This window comes from Cavia porcellus, unplaced genomic scaffold (genome assembly GCF_034190915.1).
Source record: "Cavia porcellus strain 051 isolate PalLab524CR breed Dunkin Hartley unplaced genomic scaffold, mCavPor4.1 scaffold_20, whole genome shotgun sequence".
Classification (NCBI taxonomy): Eukaryota; Metazoa; Chordata; class Mammalia; order Rodentia; family Caviidae; genus Cavia; species Cavia porcellus.
The window spans coordinates 21,630,533-21,649,249 of record NW_026947503.1 but is presented as its reverse complement, the minus strand read 5'-3'; the positions used below and the strand labels follow the sequence as shown (position 1 = coordinate 21,649,249).

The 18,717-nt window shown below is 39.2% G+C and overlaps 1 long non-coding RNA gene across 2 annotated transcripts in view; it reads right to left on the bottom strand.

Moving 5' to 3' along the window:
* The window catches only part of LOC134471767 (uncharacterized), a 105,798-nt gene that overhangs the window by 48,415 nt on the left and 38,666 nt on the right, over positions 1 to 18,717 (bottom strand). Inside the window, exon 3 of one of the 2 annotated variants that reach the window (XR_010041391.1) lies at positions 11,552 to 13,920. The exons of the other annotated variant lie outside the window; for it this stretch is intronic. This is a non-coding gene — a long non-coding RNA (uncharacterized LOC134471767). Of the gene's footprint in view, positions 1 to 11,551; positions 13,921 to 18,717 lie in introns of those variants that run through there. 2 annotated transcript variants of the gene reach the window in all.

Here is an 18,717-nt window from a genome sequence, read left to right as displayed (position 1 = left end):
CATGATTTTGATCCCTAGTACCAAAATTTTAAAAAAAGTTATGAATCAGAATTTCCTTGATTCTCTCTAGTATAATCATTTTGATGAAGCAGCTCACAGAACTCAAGGAAACACTTATGTCAACAGATTAAATCAATCTAGTAAAAATAAATAAAATTACATTTATTACGAGCTAATTAGGATTGCAATTTGGGAAACCATAGATTCAAACAATCTTGAAAATATTATAAGCTTTTACAAAATGGTGACTGCATTAATCATTTTAAAAACTGGATGGAGATTGGAAATTATATCATTTAGGGTGGGCATTATGATTGGTGCTACCAAATTGAGCATTTTTATAAAAGGGACAAGGCATGGTCTCAGCCTTAATGTAGGTTTGAGAGAGGGGGTCCATTTTACAGAGGATGAGCAGAAGTTAACTCATACCAGGACAGGATATCTGCTCATTGGTTTAAAGGTTGAGTTGTGGAACTTGTGAGATTTGATTAATTAGTAATAGCCCCATCACTCCTACGTAAGTGGCCTGAGTCAGTGCAACTCCATTTTGAGCCCCCCACTTGCATGCACCCATTTATAATGAAGATATTACAGAGGATGTAAATGAACAGGCAGATGAAAGAGAGAGCTGGGATGAGGTATGGGAGAAGGATGTGGAACTTCCATGCCCTCCAGGAATCTCCACATATTCAACTAGCTGAAAGCTCCACTTCTGGGCTTTTATTGAGGCTTAATTATGTACATCTGATCAGTAAATTCATTGGTCAAGCCAGCCTTGCACAGGGAGCATGTCAAAGGTTGGAGTAGAGCCAAAAGCCCCAAACCTCTAATTACATCTTAGTCTTCCTGTTGACCATTCCCCATCTTTAAGCTATTTAGAGACCCCATCCACTAATTAATTGATTAGGATGCAGAGATGAGCTGCTCGCAAGGGTTTTGGGAGCCATATGTCAGAAAATAAGAACAAAATATCAAATACAAATTTCAACATATCACAATAGTGTATAATTTTCCTGGGTTATTTTAAACCTCCTTTTCTTCTTAATATTTCACATCACTTTCATAAACAAAGTTCTTACAATTTACTACCTGGACGCTGCCCTAGGGGACAATTCTATCTATGCTTTCAATTACAAAGCTAAAATATCTCTAAAGGCCATCTTCTAAGCAGAATCTTTGCCAAAGACCTCCTGCAGGCAACAGCTTTCCTTCAGAACCCTGGTATCCTGCTAAAGGACCATTAATATTTGATGGGCCAATCTCAATTCCTAGAGATAAAACCACTTTGTACAGTATCAAATTGTCCCTGTAGACTCTTCTATTTGATGGTTGGTCCTAGTCACTTTACTTAGCATTGTGGCATCCCACCTTCACCTTGAGGAACCTACTGTACATCAATAGGAAGCAATTTGTCAAATATATAACATGCAGCTGATTTGCAATTATCTTAAAACCACAGTGTACATACGATATGTATATGGAAATGACTGAATAGTGCCATTGCTTATAGTTGTAATACTTCCCCAAGGATAAGGTAAACACTGCTCAAGCACCACCCCCGCCCCCTAGAAATAACACCAGCAAAGAGGAAGTAAGATAATTAGCCAGTGGTTACGTGGCACTGTATTGCAGCCTGTTCTGTGTACTATTATTTTAGATAACTAAGTTAGACAGATGTTAATGTGCAGTCAGAGAGGAACTGAGCCCTCAAGGAAGTTAGAACAAAAATAAAGGCATCCAAATTATGACAAGGAAAATCTGAAGAGATTTGGGCCTCAAGATGGACACTGTGTGTCAGGTCTGTGAGATAGATAGCAATCTGAGATTATACTGTAATTAGCACCATCTGGTCCTGTGGCTCTAGATAGGCATCAGACGTGGGTAAGTGACAAGAACAACCAAATCTTTACTCTCTTTTCTTGACAAGAATGCCCTTATTCTTTCCACATACCCTTGCTATGTAACTTGTTTCCCTATTGGATCAGTATTAGTTAAGTAGTTGTAATTGTAATCATATAGGTTAACTAGAGTTTGACCAACATTGTGATTTCACTTATAAATTACCCCTGAGAAATGGCCTGGATGGCCATGCTCTTGGGACTCCTTGTGGAAATCTAGGAGCTATTTTTCTTGTTATGTACAATAAAACTCCTGTAACTTCCTCTCTTGGTTTGCAACTTTATTCCTCAATGTGTACGACCACAAACTCAGCACATCTGATGTCTAAAAGGTTGGGGGTTATATTTTTCTTATATCACTTTCAATGTAGTAACTTATTTAATCTTTTCAGCAACCATATAGTCAGTACTATTCTTACTCATGGTACGTAAATGAAGGAACTAATGAACAGATAGCCCAGGATATTAACTGGTGGGGCTAAAATTTGAAAAAGATCATCAACACCAAAGTCCATAGACTTCCCATTGTATTTTACTGCCTGCCGTTGACATGCTATAAGATGGGCTTCACGTAATCTCCTCCCCTTGAATATGGCTCAGACTTGACAACAGAATATGACAAAAATCGTGAGATTTACTCCCATAATTATTTTACTTGCAGACTAGAAGGTGTCTTTCTGGCCAAAAACCAGCCAGAAATGAAGCTGACTCACAGTCCAGCACTTCTAGAAATGAATTCTGCTAATTACTTACTACAAGAGAGTAAAAGTGGGTCTTCCCTTCCTGGCTTCTGGCAGGATGGCACTGAAGCTCTGGCATACACTCTATAACAGCCTTGTGAGAGTCCTGAGACCAAAGGACCAGCTAACTCAGGCCAGATCCTGACCCACAGACACAAGGGATCATAAGTGTGTGAGGTAAGGTGTAAAATATGGTGAACGCTCACATTTTTAAAAATTACTACAGTAAAGGTCACATTGCCATTAATCCCCTTGAAAACATTTTCCCTTTCTTCAAACACTTATTGTATCACTCTTTCAATTTTCTGAAACAGTTTTGAAAATCCTCTTTAATGAGTGTCTTTAGTTACAGTGTCACAATTACCTCAGTGTCTTGAATTGATTCAAAACATTTACCTTTCATTGTCTTTTTGACTTTGGAAGTTGCACAGTGACAGATCCAGGGAATGAGGTGGATGAGGATACACCAAGTTTTTATTAGCCTGTCTTTTTATTAGATGGTACTTGACAATGAAAGTCACTGTTGTTTTGATCACACCTTGTAAAGACCTGAAAGAGGACTTCTCAGAACTGTTTCAGAAAGTGGCGAGCCCAATGGCATAAGTGTTCAATGTGAAGGGAAATACTTTTAGGGGAATTAATGATGATTTGTCTTTTACTGTAATAAAATTTTAAAATTTAAGCATTCACTGTACATTTTAATCACATCTTACATGTAATTCTAAATTTCTAAGTGTGTGATAACTTGTCACATAGCAATAGATAACTTAGATGCTGCTTCTCGATGCTGCCTCTTCTTTAGACTACAAACCTGACCCAGTGACAGTTATCCCTAAGTGAGAAAAAAAGATCACTACTGTTTCTGGTTAAAAGTCTAAAAGAGGGAGTGGAGATGGAGCCATAGCACTGAATCGGTGCTGTGATGCTTATGAGAAGATGAGAGCTGATTGTTCTCCATCACCACAGATGATGACCCATGTTAATACCTGACCTCAAGGCTATAGAAAAAAGTGCTAGTACAGAGATGAACTTACATATTCTTGAAACAACTGTCAGCATTCCAAATAGTTTTAAACTCTTCACTTGTAAGAAGTGTATGGGTTTTTCTGTCATGTTATGTTATGTACAATGAGTGAGCACTTGGCATTTGAAGGGCGAAGAGCTTGATGATGAATGAGAAATAAACAAGAGAAATTAACACAGGAAGTGTTTTCTGGGGCAGAAGCAAGCATCTAAAAATGGGACATTTGTGCTGAGAATGAACCTCAGTAGTCGAATGTGTGCCTATCATGGAGAAGGTCATGGTTTCTATTCCAACAAAATAGATAGATGATAGATGGATAGATAGATAGATAGATAGATAGATAGATAGATAGATAGACAGATAGATATAGATGATATAGATATAGATATAGATACAGATATATGAAAAAATTTTAAAGTGGAAGATTCTTGTCAAGTTGTAGGACATGACTGATACACAAAGGATTAGGCAAGCAATCAAAAGTTGAATGAAGTCACTGGATGAGAAACAAGGGAGACATTCAATGGGCAAAGAAATGAATTGATGGGAAATACAGGTAGACTCCTAGGGTGCAAGTTCCGCATGTGGGAAACAAATTTAGGCCATTTGGGGAAACTGTTATATTGCTATTGAAGTATGTTATATATTTAGGCCTATAATGGTTGAACTCATACTTAACATACAGATATTTTTCTTGTCATTCTTCCCTAAACAGCAGAGTGTGAGTAATCTAGAGACGGCTCAAAAAGTAGGTATCCAAACTTTGGGCTTATCTGGGGTGCATCAAGGGAGGAGGAATTGTCTTGGGCCACATATAATATATGTAATATAGTTAATGTGTGTAAGTAACAGAATTTCTTTTTTATATTTTTATTATATCTTTCAACATAAGTCACTGTGTGTGGCAGGCTCAGGAGACAGAGTTCACACTGCTTTCTTCCCTATGCAGCATTTGGTTGCTGCCTATGCAGTCCACACTCAAGCACCACACAACTGAGTCACTAAAAATTTTTGCTAAAAATCATATACTAATGTTACAAGTTTATAATCTTGTGGGGCTGCATTATCAACTATCTAAGAGCACATTTATCCTGTGAGCTATAGGTTGGGAACATCCAATTTAAAATATATAGGAGGATGGATGTAGGTTATATGCAAATAGTACACTGTTTTATGTAAGATTCTTGAGCATCTGCAGATTTGGGCATCTGTATGGGGACCTGTAACCACTGTTCTGTGGATAGCTGTACAGCAGAATAAGCCCAGACACAGCAGAACAAAAGATCTTGCTAACTAAAAGCTCCCCTCTTCCTTAATCAGTCAATAGTGTCCACTCTACAGCTTGTCAGGAAATGCTCGTCAAGCAAGAGCCTAATGAGAGGCAAGTGAGAGTCCTAGCTTGAGAAGAGGTGAGGACAGAGGAAAAAGGAGGGGCTGTTGACATTTACCCATTAGCAATGGTGTGTCATTGACACACATAATGATCTTTCTGAACTGAACTTCAAGACATGAAGATCAAGCATGGAAAGATGACTCATAGATTCTTAGTGCTTGACTGAATGGTAGAGGACAACCTACCATGTCATGTCATTTTACAACTAAAAGAATACCCAGGCCAACAGATCTGGCAACATGTCTAAACTCACAAAGCCAGGAAGTAGCAATGTTCAAGAAGCATGTCAGTTAAGTGCTCTGTTCCAACGCACCCGTGGCTATTAGTTAGAAGGTTTTGAGAGGCTGAGCACTCAGCACTGTGCTGACAAGTGACACAGCATAATTAAGCAGTTGATCATGTACACAGGCTCTAAGTGACAGAGGACTTCCAAAGATAAATAAGAGAGTGCGGGGTAATTACAGAAGAGTCAAGAAAAAGGTTTGAGCCAAACTAGGCTATGAGGAATGAGAAGGAGCTATGTATTTTTCTCAGTGAGTCTAAATTTAATCAGAATCTCTAGCCTCCTCATCAACACAAGGACTTTAAGCACTCCCTGATTTCTAGCTTCCAAATATTTATGGAGCATACTAAGTAGAAGACTTTAAAAGTAAGCAAAATACAGTTTATTATTTTCAGCAATTTATTATTTCACTATTTAACCATTCCGTTTTGTCTCCATTCTGTCCTTGGGATCCTTTTCTTCAGTTTGAAGTTTAGCAGCAATTATTTTGGCAAGAGTCTCTGAGGGTAAGTGCCATGACATTTGTGTCCAGCAGTGCCTATGTTGTCTTCCTTTCAAATGATTATTGGAAAAAGAATTCTAGAACTTACTCTCAATACTGAAAAGACAGATACCAATTTGTTGACCTTTTTTTTCAGGGATATTGGTATCTTTTCTCACTGTGAAGATTTTTTTTCTCTGTTCTTTGTATTTGGCTATTTCATTACATCTGTGTTAGTCAGCTTCTACTGCCATGACAAAATACCTGAGAAAAACAATTTGAAGGAGGAAAGGTCGATTTTTTGGCTCATAGTTTTAAATGTTTCATTCTATGGTTAGCAGGGCCCATTGTGTAGGACTGTGGCAAGGCAGAAACATCATAGTGAAGGAGTGTGGAGAGAGAGAGAAAGTGTGCTAATTGGGTTCTGCTTTCTCCCATTTTTATTCCTTTTAGACCCCTGGCATATTGAGCTATGCTGCCTACATTCAGGGTGGGTCTCTCCCCTCAGTTTGCTGCCCCATATGCCAATAGTCTCTGGAAACACCTTCACCAACATACCCAGAAGCCTGTTTAGGTAATTTCCTAGGAATTTCTCAATCCAATCATGTTAACAACCAAGATCAACCATCTCAACATCTTAACTTGGCTTATGTCTCACTTTTATCGGTCTCAGCTTAAATAGTATCTTGTTAGAAAGGCTGACCTTGAAAGGAGCAAAGATGGTGGATAGATAACAACAGGCTACAGAGGTTCCCTGAGACAGTCAACTTAGAATTCAACATCATACAGCGTGGGGAGCCCCGAACAGAAGGAGATGAATTCTCTCATCCCAAGAAGAAACTAAGGTGAGAAGAACCCATCAAACATACAGTAATGGTGCTACTATTGGAACAGCTAACGGTTCAGTGCTCCCACTGCAGCACCTGAACCCAAGCAGCGGCAACTTATCAAGCCATCTGAAATCCCGCTGCTTCGACTCACTGGAAATGCAGTTACACTGAGGTCGGGGGTCAGTGAGCTGAACAGAGAGCTGAGCTTGGGAGGAACCTGCATCGACCTGTTCTGAGTGACAGGAATAAAACCATTCCACAGAGAAGGGGGCTCCATCAGACAACATTCTGGGACCAGGTGGGACTGGCAGGAACAAGGGGCAGCAGTGACTTCAGTCAGTTGTTCCCTTCCTGAACAGAATTGGTGGAGTGAGCTTGGCCTGGGTCACGTGACCTGCTAGAGACCCAATAGGTTATCCGAAATCAACTCCCTACAGTGGCGGCACATACTAATGCAGTGAAGGCCTAACCAGGTTGATTCACCCAGAGGGAAGGCGGCACACACAAATACAGTGAAGGCCTCAGCAGTTTGACTGATCCGGAGGGGAGGGGCAAGCATATGCTACCCCAGTCTGCAACTCACTAGCACATTGCAGTGTGAAGTGTCATCTAGCCAGCACGCTTCAGAAGGATTATAACCAACAAAGAAAGAAACTGGGGCCTCCTGGAAGAAAAAAAAAAAAAAAAAAGATGGGAAGAGGAAGCAATAACAAAAAGTCCCCAGGCCCCAACCCTGAGAACATTGACCCAGGACAGGTAAATACAAAGGAGAATGAGAACAGCAAACATGCAATATCAGACACAGCACCAGTGGACATAAAGAGATATATTTGGAACCCTATAGATGATCAAAAGTGAGACATTTAGCCAAATAAAGCAAGATATAAGAAGAATAATAAAAGAGATACTAAGCACCCCTCAAGCAGACACAGATGGAAGAAGGGAGGGACTCAAACACAGGAGAGAACCATTTGATGAAGAATATAAAAAATATAGAATACATCAAGCATATTCAAAGAGATCACCAGGAAATTAAAAACTCTATGGAAAGATGGCAAATCAGCTTGAAAGAAACTAAGTATAGATTATCCAAACTGGAGGACAATTTTGCAATGTGGGACTATGAAAGGGAAAACTTTTTAAAAATAACAAGGAAACAAGCAGTAACAATACAAAGGCTAGAAGACAAAAAAAAGGATGCATAACTTGAGAATAAAAAATGTAAATGAAGAGGCTAGGATACAAACAAAGGAACTACAAAGGTTATTCACAGAAATAATTAAGGAAATTTCCCAAACATAGGAAAAGGAAATGATATTCTGAGATATGAGGCATACAGAACTCCAGCCACCTACAACCAAAACAGAGCTACACCCAGGCATGTAATAATCAAGATCCCAGAAATTCAATATAATAACAGAATATTAAAAGCTGTTAGAGACAAGAAACAGATAACTTACAGAGAAAGGCCCATCAGAATAATGACAGACTTCTCGACACAAACCATCAAGTTAAGAAGAGCCTGGAGTAAAATATTCAAAGCTCTGAAAGAAAATAACCTCTATCCCAGATTGATATACCCTGCTAAACTGTCTCTAGAATTAATAATAATTTAAAAAAGAAAGTCTAACCTTGACCATGTAATCTAAAAATTGTTCCTCTGAAAACCTTGTACTCTACTTGTTTCATAGAATTTACCTACACATGAATTTATGTATATATTTCAGGGTATAGGCACATCATAGATGTGTGTATTCTCGTTCAGAATCTCCATTACCTAGAACAGTGCCTGGCAATAAATAGCTTAACAAATGCCTCCTGATACTGGATAGTTATATCTACATGTGAAGTTTTGTAATTATCCTTGAATTTATACTGTGCTGAGCATTTTCAGTACAACATCCTCAACCTAGAAACACTATCTCCTACATCATGTGGTTTATGGCACTATTACCACTACTCCAAAGAAAAGCAGACACCAGGGTGTAAATATGGAAGAAGTGGGAATTTTTAAGGATCTGGCCCACATAGTTTTGGAGGTTTGGTAAATCTAAAATATGTGAGATAAGCTGGAAACCCAGGGAGGGGTTACAATTTAAATCTAAAGACCACCTGCTGGAAAAATATTCTCCTTTTCCAGGCATCCCAGTCTTCTTAGATTAAAGCTTTCATCTGATGAGGTGAGGCCCACCTACATATGGAGGGCCATGTGCTTTACACAAAATCTACTGATTTAAATGTTAATTTCATCCAAAAAATATCTCCACTGAAATATCAAGAACAATGTTTGGCCAGTATCTGAAAACCATGGGCTAGTATAAAGCTGGCCCTGCCTTCCTCCTTATCCTCCTCTTCTTTCTTCCTTCCCTTTCATAAGGAGAGAGGGTGCCATCTGGTCTCAGTTTTATTTATTCTATCTGCTGTCTTACCATCCTCTTACTATCCTCTTACTATCCTTCATCCTCTTACTATCCTCACCCCAGAAACTTTAGGAGGTGCATGAGCTGCGACATTTGGCCCCTGAACAGGGACCCAGGGAATGAGGACACACATCATATTGTAAGGAAGAGGAGACCTCTAGCTGTGCACACACAAAAAGAGAGAAATAGGCTCCAGCAAAGCCAAAGAGAGAAACAGGCTCAAGAGAAGAAAAGTGGGCTCACTAGGGCCAAAGAGAAAAATGGGTTCATTAGATCCAAAAGAAAAAACAAGTTCATTGCAGTCAAAAGAACAAAACAGGCTCATGAAAAACAAAGGAGAGAGAGGTATATTGATTTTATCAGGTGTTAAACATGAGGCTAATAGGTTCTTGAGAACAACAGATGTATACATAAATCCTCATTCTAGTATGGGTTTTCTTTCTTTCTTTTTTGTGGATCTGAATCAGAGTGTGTTGACGGTCATGTACCTAGTGGAGGATTTGGCTTGGAGCACTACTTTAAAATTAAGTCCTAGGCAGAAAACAGAAGGCAGAGCAACACTCTCCCCACCCCAGTAGAGTTTAAACCCTCTATTTTGGTCAGTCAGATAAGGAAGGAGCTATGAGGGACAAAAAGAAATAGCAAAGTATGTTTAAGACTAGGGGATTGGTTACAGTGGAAGGCAAATTTTTTGGATTTGTGCATGGATTAGGCTGCCTGCACATTACAGTGCCATGGAAGGGAGGAACACGGCCAAGTGAAGGCCCTCCTGCATCGACATGCCAACCAGCCACACCCACAACTCCTTGCACCCCATACTCAGCTTGGAGCCATGAAAGCCACGGAAGCCTAAGTCAGAGAAAGGAAAAACCGGGGGGGGGGGGAATGGGAGCTGTGGCTGCAGAGGCAATGACTGTGGCATCTTTTGGGGAGCAGGTGCTGGCAAATCCAATTTGGAGATGGAGCCCATCCCCAGCAGTGAGGCAGGCACTGACGCCTTCCTATCACTGCCACTGAAGAATCAGTGCTAAACCATAGGGCCAATGAGCCACCACTCAGGGGAGCTCACCCACAGCCCTGAGGCAATGGGGCAGGAGCCACAGCCAGAGGCAAAAGCAGCAAGGCACCAAATACAAGATATTAGGTTTTTTCTTCTGTTCAACAGACTGAATTTCAGGCTGTTATATGGGCCTTACAAGATCATTCATCTACTCCAATTAACTTCTTTTCAAACAGCACTTATATTTGTGATGTGATGTGCCATCATTCACACTAACCAAAAAGATCTTTTTCATTTATTTCATACTGTCTAATTTGCCATTCAGTCATGCCATGTGCCTTATTTTATTGGTCATTTACATTCCCATTCCCAGTAGCCAGGGCCTCTCACTTAGGGAGATGCTACTATAAGCAGATTGCTGATTACTGTCGTATTGCTCCCTCAGATACTGTTCAACAGGCTTCTGCCTCCGTGCCACGTTCCTCACGCATAATACACCTTCCCTTACTCCCTATGGAAGCTAATTCATGAGGGTTTCACCCCAATCACCTCTGGAAAATGGATGTCATTCATATTCCTGAGTTTGGCTCTCTATACTGGATCCATATTTCAGTGGATACTTTCTCAGAATTATTGCTTCTGCCCACACTGGCTAAATATGTCACTGCTCATCACTTGGATATCGTTAGTATCTCTGACTATGGACATTTAAGACAGACAATGAATAGCTTATATGCGTAATTATTTCCAAATGTTTTGTAAAACTTTTCACATTTCCCTAACCAGAGGAATTCCTTGTAACCCTCAAGGTCAACAACTTGTTGAACGTACTCACTGTACACTCAAAATTCAAATACAAAAACAAAAGGGGGAATCCTTTCTCATAAAAATTCCCACCTCATAATAGACTTCACTTGGCATTGTATACTATTAATGCTTTAAATCATACAAGGGATGGAACTACAGCTGCAGAAAGAAAATTCAACTAGGTAAAAGTAAAGAGACTAGGAAGGTTTATTTGGAAAGATCTTCATACTGGATAATAGAATGGACTCAATCCACTAATCACTCAGAGTGGAAAGTATGCTTGTGTTTTTCAAGAAGATGCTGACCATCTATGTGGGTGCCTGGGTGTGCTATTTGGTTGTATCATGGACCCAGACCCAGAGAAGGAGTGGTTCCACCTCTCGAGGAACTGTTGCTTAGTCCTATGGCAGTGATGCCTTGGAGACTGCTCCACAAGTGATAGACAAGGATGGGTCTAAATATGACCTGGGAGAAATTAAAGAAATTTACCCAGGATGCCCAGGAGATGGAAACCAAAAATTGGGAAAAGAATATCTGAGGAGGTGACAGAGTGTACGGAGACAGCTGAACTGAAGGCTACGTGAAAAGGATTAAAAAATTGTCAGTATTCTTAAGACAAAATAAAACACAAAATTATATATTAATTATAAATAAAAGATTTTATTACTCCCAAATTCTTCTTATAAGAGATTATAATTGACCTACAAATAATTCTGACTAATCTATTTATAATTATAAACTTCTAAGATTGTAAAAGAGTTACTGTAATTCAGTTTGGCCAAAAATGTGTTTCTATGCATTCTGATATTTTAAGCCAATTATCTATGTATATTTGGTTTTTTGTTTGTTTCTTTGTTTTGTTTTGTTTGTCTTTTTCGTTTTCATCGGTACCAGGGATCGAACTCACGACTGCCTGCTTGCAAGGCAGGCGCTTATGCCACTGAGCTAAATCCCCAGCCTCAGTATATTTGTTTTTCCATTTGTCTTATCTGTGAATAGCTGTTTTTTATTTGAGCCCAGTAATTCTTTTCTCTTCTTTTGTGTTTTTGGACCATTTGTCCATAATGTAATTTAGTTTATAAATTTAAAAGGTATGCTCTCACCTGGGTTGACAACTAGTAAAAATGACACAAACATAGGTCATCAGAAATTTGTTAAGTTACCTAAATGCAGACCCTTCAGACTTAGAAAATCATCGGTCAGGGATTCCTTTGCGGAATAAAGGAGCAATTGCCTGGGGAAAATTATCCTACACTGTATTCATTAGTAGGAAGTCCCAATGATCTCTGGACACCCGCACCCCCTCAGTAAATTGGTCATCAGCAAAAGGTTAAGTTTTCTAGAAATTATATAATAAGATTTCCTCACAAAATATGCTCTTGGTACTTAACTAAGTTAAGAAACTTAAGTTGTTCACATGGTTATGATAATTCATTGTTAATGCCATGCTGCATTAAATGTATTCGTGCCTTCAAGGTGTGCTATCTTCTGAAATGGAACACTGGAATTGTTTACAGTAATAAACCTTTTCTTTCAGATTCAGAAATTTGTCTTTCTTTTGTGCTTCAATTAATTGTGATAGGAGGATCACGTCAAGCCAACATGAAGTCACCAGTCAGTAATAATAAAAACTTAAGTGATGTGTGTGCTATATATACTTAGAGGTGCCTAGACATTAAGTGGTCCAGACAATGTCACAAATTTCCTCAGTGACATCCCATTAAAGGTCAATGAGTTAGATAAAACCTTATTATATATTACATAGAGGTGATTGATTAAAAGTGATATACTATGTCAAAATGGAAATTTAAGTATGCCACAAAAGTGTCATCATGACTGTCATGCTACAACATAGTTTATGATTTTGATTTCAAATTTTCTATGTGAAGTTATATGACTGTTGCCTGTTAGCATTCTACAGAGATTCAACCAGTAGAACACCCATCGTTGTTAAAAAATAATGGTTCTATTTTATGTTCCAAGATGCTTGATATTCAGATAAAACAGTAGTATTAAGCTCACTGCCCCCATTACAAAATGTTAAGTTATTAACCTTCTCTTCTGTATATTCAACAACTGAGGTATATAAGCAAAAATCTAGAAAGACAGACAGGCTAAGAGGACAGACAGCATTTTTGCCCTAGCCCTTAGAAGTCAATGAGGACCCACCACATGAGAGAACATTTTCAGTGATATCCACAACTCTAGTGAGCTGTAAAAATCCTGATCAAGGAGATTATAGGACAAGAGAAGATAAAGATTCATGGCATATAGTGTGCCTAAGGAGAGTCACTAGGAAAAGTGTCTCCCAAGCTTTCACAGAAAGCAACTTGGTCAAGCAATGACCATGACTCATCCAGATGGCTGACACTGATTGAAGAGCTAGAGGTGCTGTATATGGTTCCAAGGTAAATCCTGAGGAAACTTAACTGACCTTGTTAATAGCAAAACTTGATCAATCTTAATTTGGTCTTACATATCCAGCAGAAAAGTATAACCACAAGAGGTATAAAATAATTGCCCAGTACACTAGTAACTGATCACTATTCTGGGTTAATGCATTGTACAATATTAAATTGCTATATGAAGGAATTTAAAATCTTTGGACTGCAAATCTTTAGCCTAGATTGAGCAAGTTCATCTAGAATGAAAAGGGCTTGAAAATAAAAAGATCTTGTACACAATCCTCAAAACACAGCTCATCCAGCTCCAAATGATCACCTATTGTAACTACAAAACAGAAAAGGGGATACATAAAGGGCAGCTGAAGCTGGAGTTTGATCACACACGTGGGATTGGAGCAAGGCCAGCCTCAAGCAGAGAGTGCCTGAGGCAAGTCACATGAATAAGCTGCTCTCAAGAACACTGGGCACGCCAGGCAAACCACGTGGATAAACTATCAGGCAGAGGGGTTTTACATGACATTCAATCTCTGCGGTGTACAATAAGTGTGTTGTAGCCATTGAGGCCCTTCCTCCTTCTCCTCTTTTTTCTTCCTTCCTTACTTTCTATCAGGCGGAAGGGCTCCATCTGGCCTCAGTTTTCTGTAAAAAAGAAAAGAAAAAAAAAAAAAATAAAGAAGAGAAAAGAAAAAAAGCTGACCTTAAGAGACCCGCCCAGGTGGGGAGTCCTCCATTTGCACCTCCCATTCTTGTTCCTGTTTTGCAGAGCTGCTTGTTTCCTTCAGGATTCGGCTGATCCCAGTGGTCACCTTATTTCATGCCTAAATCTTAGGCATCATGCAAGGACTCCACTGTACCAGCAAGGCAAGGAGTGTCCTGCAGACTTCCCAGTCCCCTCCACTCTTGTTTGGTCCTGAGTGCCTTTGGCCATATGACTAAAATTCCTACACCCCAACTCCATCACTATGAATTTTCTCTACATTCAGATTCAGTGAAGTTTTTCTCATTCTTTTAAAAACTACATTTCATCTTATGCATCTGAAGTGGAAAAGCACATGCATGCTCACTCTAATGTCTTGATTAGAAGTTGGTGAGAATTAAACAGATCTGAGAGATGGAGAAAGCATTGTGGATCAGGGAAGCCAGAGCACAGTGGGGATGAGCGTGTCCCGTGCAGAGGAAAGCCAGAAACCCGTCCTGAGCATTGTGATTTGTGAGCACCTGCTACATTCTGGAGGCGGTGTCAGTGCTGGGTATTATGACTGTGAGATATAGGTGCTCTTGCTCTCAGGGACCCTTGCAGTCAGACTACAGGAGAAGCTTGAGCAGATGTAAATGGGATCTGATATTTAAATAGGCACATTTTAGAATGCCTTAGGACTCTGAAAAGGGATTTTGACTTTATTTTCTATAAAGCTGTATGTAATAAAGCTCTATAAAGCTTTATTTTCTGTGGCTGTAGGTTTGAGGGGATGGAGAGTTTGATCATGTGCTTAGAGTTGTGTTACAAGAAAACAATAGAAACCCAAGCAGGGCATAGGATTTGATATGTATAGGGAATATAATTCCTGGTGACCTTTGGATAGTACTGATTTATAACTCAGGCCCAGTTTAGTTTTTCTGTAACTCACCTTTCCATTTACAAAGTGTCCTACTTGAATAGAAAATCACATGACCACCTAGCTAGACGTTTGAGTGTGAGCTTCCTGAGGATAGGCCCTGTGGCTCTTTGCACAGAATTTTGCTATCTGTCAAAAATTAATGACAATAACAAAGGAATTAAAAAGACCAGTTAGTCAGGCAGCAAGAAATCAAGGCAGTCTAGGGAGCTGGCCATGGTGGTATATGTGGTAATCCTAGCACTTAGGAGTCTGAAGCAAGAGAATCTCAAATTCAAGCCCAGATTAGGCCGCGTTACAAGGCTTGTCAAAAAATAAATAAATAAATAAATGTAATGTAGGATTTATGAAAATATGATTGTAAGCAGGAGACTGGGATAACAGAATCCAGTGTTTCAGGGAAGGCAAGAACATTAGAAGAACTAAAATAAACACAGGTTTGCACATACATGGCTAATTCCAGCCTGGGGCAGACAGGGTTAAGGCAAGTCCAGAACATTTGGAGTCAAAAAGCAAGAAAGCACCAAAAGGTTCAATGGGCCTCTATAAAAAGACATAGGAGCTCGTTTAAAGGAATTCCCACTGACGACTTCTGCATGGATTCAAGGATCCAAACCAATTATGATGGTGTTGAATTATAGCATAGAAGGAAAAGAAAAGAAATCTCGAGCCCACTGAACAAAGGGGGAGCAGGGAGAGTTCCTTTTTACGTGGGAGCATCAGCTAATAACTGAAGAAGGGACTGAACCATTTCCACTTTGCCATCATCACTGAAGTAACTGGATGCAAAGATAATCTGTACATGTTAGAACCAGGAGAGAAAAGTTATTTGGAACAGGATATTCACACGGTCTCAAAACATTACTTAACCACAAATGGGGAAAGGTACTTTCACAATGGGGAAAGTTGGCAGACAACATAGAAACAAACTTAACTTCTTTTAAAAAAGGGAATGAAATTGACATCATGAAGTGATGCAACTGGAAGCACTCAAAATTATTTGTGTGGTATTCTTGCGAAAACAAAAAAGAAAACCAATGTTTAACCCATATCTAAACATGACAAGAGCAATCAAACAAATCTAGAATGAAGGGCATTCTACACATCAATTGACTTAATGGGTCAGAAAAGGTCAGCTATGATACAACCCCATAAAAGGAAATGGAACATTCTAGAATCTTGGTTGTAGAACCTTGATTAAGACCACCAATCCACAGAAGCTGTCCTTGTTCCTTTTCAGTCACACTCCCCCAGGAGGTGCATACATTTCCACAGGAATGCCTGAGAGATACTTTAGTATTGGCCATACTGGATGGTTTTGTTTTGTTTTGTTTTTGTTTTGTTTTTGTACTAGAGATTGAACACAGGGCGTGCTGAACAACAATCTTTTAAAATCTTATTTTGAGACAAAATCTTCATAAATTTCTCATGCTGCCCTTAAACTTTCAATCCTTATGCTTTAGTTTCTCAAGTAACTGAGATTAAGAAGCAAAACAAACAAAAATAATGTGTGAAATGTATTTGGATCCTGGATTCTAAAACTACAAAAATAAGAACAACAATTAAGTATTTGAAACAAAGCACTTAGCTGAAATGTCATGATAATAAACCACTTTTCATATTGCTCTGCCAAAACACACACACACACGTGCACACACACACACTCCTATGTGGGAAAGGGGTGTTACGGAATGCACACTGCACAGCATTCACAGGTGGTGACTAAATGAGCACACACTGTGCTGTGCTTTTAGCTTTCCTAGAGAATGGAAACTTTTCAAAATAAAAAGTGCAGGTAAGAGTATGTGATGGCAATGACAAGGGCAGCTGCCAGGCTTCAAGGACACAGTTGCTCTGGAACGTGGCGAGAAATCAATTGCTACGGGTCAAACAAGTAAGGGAGAGAAAAGAGGTCAAAGGGAAAACTGTCAGTAAGGGCAAGCTTGGAGAAATAGGACAGTAACAGAGAAGTAAAAGCATCACATGAAAGTTGCTTGGGCTGTTTCTCTGAAATAGAAAGTTGTGCAGAGAAGAGGAAACAAGTGGAAATGAAGTGGCGGATGGCAGGCAGGGGAAAGGGTTAGGGTAGGGTTGGATATGCTGGGACCTCCCTTCCCCGCCCCTAACCCAGGACACCCTCCCTAAGACTGGGGGTTGGATCCTGTCCCCTGTCCATGCAGTCTGCAGCTCTTGTCCCCTAAAAGCTACAAAAGGATTTCATTCCCCACCCACAGAGGTCACTGCTTATTCCCCTGTAGCCCCTTCCAGGGGGTGCACGCATTTCCTCAAGGGATGCCTTAGAGAAACTTGGTTACTGGCCTCACTGGATGTTTTTGTCTTTTTTATTAGCAATTGAACACAGAGAGTGCTGAATAAAAATCTTTTTAAAACCTTATTTTGCAAAAGAATCTCCACAGATTGCTTCAGTGCTCTTAAATTTGCAATCCTCCTGCCTCAGCCTCTGAAGTAGCTGAGATTATGAGACATTATGCCTGGCACATTAAGCATTTTTAAATAATTTCCTGAAGAGGCCTCTGATATTTCAGAGTCTGAGAGAGATGCCTTACATTGTTTATGCTTATGGTGGTACTTTTTGCATAATTTTACTTAGCATCTACTCATTTCCTTTAATTGAATATAGTGTATTTATGTCTTACAGGATTTTCATCCACACAGACACAAGCACACACACCCAATAATACTTTCTTCTCTCCTTCTCCCCATGCAATTAAAGCAGAATCTGGCTAATTAATTATTCATTATTTACATTTTGATTTATTGTGTCAGTTTAATAAGCATTTACATAATGCTTACTATGTGTCAAGCATAAAGGGCTTTCTAAATATTCGCTTCTTCTTTGGTTTTTAGTTGAATGTGAAGTATTACTTGCTGCTGAGCTATAAAGCTTATTGAAATAATAAGTAATTTCCCATATGATATTTTGCTTCATAACTTTCGAAATTACTTAAAATTTTTTTGTCAGGCAGGGTGGCACACAGCTGTAATCCCAGCACTCAGAAGACTAAGACAGGATGTTTTCTGTGAGTCCAAGGCCAACCTGGGCTACAAAGAGAGTTCAAGGTCAGCCAGAACTGCATTGCAAAACCCTGTCTCAAAATAAATAAATACACAAAAATAAAAAAGGAAAAAAATTGTTTTCCAGTTTTTAACTCCTTTCCTATTCTGCTTCTCAGGAAACTTTCTCAACTTTATTTTCTCATTTTTCTGTTGATTATTTGAAATCACTGTTAATTTAATTTCCAAATAGGTCTGTTCTTTGTTGAATAACATTCTAATCTCATTTCATAAATTCTGTGCTTTCTCATGTGCTCCTGATGGCATCAAGACTTTGCTATTGTTGTTTTAATGCTTTCTTTACCCCCAGCTTTGTATCTGGTGTGAGTATGTGTGTGTGTCTTGTTTCGGTCTTTTGGGCTTTTTACATTACAAGCTTCCCTCAAATATCTGGGTATCTTTGTCTCTCTATTAATATTTAAGAATAAAGGAAGTACTATTAAGAGTAAAGGGAGTATAGTTCAGTGGTGGATCATGTGCTTTGCACACTTGTAAAGTGCCAGAGTATATGAGTATAGCACTAAAATGTTCACGGGGAGCTCTTAGTACATGGGAAGATAATGACCAGTAATGAGCTACAGCTAGTCTTTTTAAATTTTTTTGCTCCTGTCTGCGATATTGAAACATTTATATTTCCTGTTCCTTTGGTTTCCTTGATGATGATTCCTTCCTTTTCCTTCTGGGCAATGTAAGCCAGGCTACCTGGAGACCAAGAATGGGAAGGGCCTGGGAATGATACCTCTAG